The sequence below is a fragment of the Anarrhichthys ocellatus genome, unplaced genomic scaffold (assembly GCF_004355925.1).
Source record: "Anarrhichthys ocellatus isolate YVR2014 unplaced genomic scaffold, GSC_Weel_1.0 scaffold12, whole genome shotgun sequence".
In the NCBI taxonomy this organism is placed as follows: domain Eukaryota; kingdom Metazoa; phylum Chordata; class Actinopteri; order Perciformes; family Anarhichadidae; genus Anarrhichthys; species Anarrhichthys ocellatus.
The window spans coordinates 7,547,899-7,550,771 of NW_022280042.1; positions in this window are offsets into that span (position 1 = coordinate 7,547,899).

Genomic DNA, 2,873 nt, shown 5'->3' on the forward strand with positions numbered 1-2,873 from the left:
GTACTTCCATCTGAAGTTGAGTATGAACCAGAGAACCAATGCCAGGTAGCAAATCAGTTACGTTAGCCTACAAGGGCTACGGACACGTAGATCGCTACGCTACCATCTGTAGCGGACTTGTCCGCACGGTCACAACAATTTGGTTGTACACTGTTATAGAGCTGACACATATATTAACTGATGATGATATTTACATCACACGGACCCTCGCGTACACGCGGATATGGAAAGTATAAATTTGTCTTTAGAGAGAAATTAGTTTACCGAATCTCTGTCGCTCTTCTTCTCAGCTCGAGGCTAGCGGTGCGAGGCTACAAGATGTCGCCCGCTAGCAAAACGCACCCGGCTAAACGCTCGATGGTCAAGTTGCATCGTGAGTCATGCAGGCACCAGGAAGGAAGAAAGGAAGGAAGAAGAAAGTGTGGAATAAAAAAAGAGCTCAGCATCGATATTCTTTTTCATACCGTCTATCATGAGTCTAACAATGTCACCGGAGTGCAATTATGAAATAGCGGAGAGCTCTTTTAATTTTAACTTTGTCTAACTTTAGGCACAGTCCATCCCACCCCCAATGAATGTTGCGGCAGTTGAAATAGAAAAGGATATGCTCAGAGCTGCCAGGAAGATAATGAGTCAATTGTTCATTGTGTTCTTTTTCAATAAAGAAAAGCCTGAAAATGAACCACTGGATTTTATGTGCCACAATAAGTGTTAAATTGGCTACTTCCTCTAATCTGGGAACTAAAGAAATAAATATCAAAATGCTCTTGATGAGGCCGATGTATGTTACAGAGGAGACAAATGGGACTAATTGTGATATAACCTTAAATTGGGGGCATGAAAGTGTCTAAATAATGGCAGCTAATTTGCCTCGTATTGTGCTTTCTTGATGGGCTTAAATTGAATGAGTCAGGATCCTTTCTGGCGTAATGTGAAAGCTGGGGCACTGGTTCACACCATAGACATCCAAGGTCGAGCTACTCCAAATGAAGGGGTGACAGGGGGAGTGGAGAGATTTAAAGTAAGGCAGCTGAGTCAATGGACGGCCGGGGTGCCGATTTGGCACCGTATTCATGTAACCTTGAATTACTGTTTCGTTTTTTTCTGCATTGAGAGCTTTTTCTACGAGCCCGTCTCAAAAATATTACCTTTTTTTTGTCACCCGCATTAATGGCACAATCAGTCAGAGAGAAAAAAATTGCAGTCACGAATTATTCATTGTAATCCTCCATTTGAGGACCCTAATGCCTCTAATTGGGCTTTTATGACTTACAAACTGTATCTTCCTCTGTCTCTCTTTTTTTTTTTTCCCTCTGGCGTTTGTTTTTCTTCCTTCCCGCCATGCTGCGGAGTGACATTGAGCCTCTCCCTGTCGGGGTGCTCTCTTGTCTCACTCCAGTGCACATTTTCGCTGTCCCCTCTCCTCCTCCCCTAGACAATGAGCTTTTGACTGAATACATTATCTGAGCTGTTGTTCTGTTTGTTGTTGTTTTAGCATCCAAGAAAAGAGATGAATTATTAATGATGACAGACAAAAAAAGAAAGGCGAGAATCAAAAAAACAAAAAAACTAGTATTTTTAGGACTGCTGCTGCTGCGGCTCCATCAAGAGGCTCACATATGAGACTGTGAAATGTAGCACTTAATAATACCGCTCATTACTTACAGCGACCATTTGTTGTATGGATCAGGTACCAATAAAATACTTACTGGTTCCTACTGGCACTAAATAAAGAAAATGTTAAAAATAATGTTCTCAATACTCAAGGAAACAAAACAGAAGTTTGGGGAAAATGGTCAACACTTCAAATAAGTGCCTTGTTCTTACTGTGTAATTATAACCTGCACACCTTGTTCTTACTGTGTAATAACAGCCTGCACATCTTTTTATTAAATTGTGTAATTACAGCCAGCACACTTTGATCTTAATGTGTAATTATAGAAAGCACACCTTGTTTTTACTGTGTAATTACACCCAACACACATTATTCTTATTGTGTAATTACAGCCAGTAAACCTTGTTCTGACTGTGTAATTAATAATACATTTTATTTGCTTCAAATTGCTTCAAGTTTGTTAATCAGAGAAACTACGATGTGTATTTTGAGTTCTATATTGTGAGCGGACATAAAAGCTGAGCAGGGTTCTCTCGTACTTTTTGTCAGATGTACTCCAAATATTTTTATTGGGGAAACTTTATTGCCCCACATCGCTCTTAAAATAAAGCTTGATTGTATCATAACACAAGTGAATTACAGCTGTTTGGATTATTTAATTCTAGACACCCCAAAAAAGTAAAAACGTAATCTGCAATAACTTTAATAATCCTGGTCCCGGGTTTATATCTCAATACCCCCAATCAAGGTGGATGCATTTCTCAGGCCCAGTTTAGCGTCACTGATCTGAAGCAGGGATTACTGTGCCCCCTCTTGGTGATGAATCAGCACTGCACCGTCATCCAAAGCTTCATTACAAGCAAAGTTCTCTCTGCGAGATTAAGGCCACGATCACGAGAGTGATTAGAAGTCAGAGATATATCCGCGAGAGTGGGAGGGATCAGACGGAGAGACAAATGCATTGTTTTGCATTAAAGTGCTCGTTTCTTTCGTTGTATAGCATCAGAGGGCAGAGGGGGGCGTTCGTTTTGATCAAAGCGACGCCCCCTCCCACCCCCCACGGTGACAAATTAACCGCGGCGATTGTCTCAGTTTGTCACCGCGTTGAATCGGGAGACGTCGACCATTCATCACCCCACCCCACACTCCCTTATCTCAGGCTCGTCCACTATCTATCAGCAGAGCGACCGGGGGCCCGTCCGCTCCCCCGTTCAAAAACCATCAAATGCCGCCTCTGCTTCTGTCCCCCCCCCCCCCC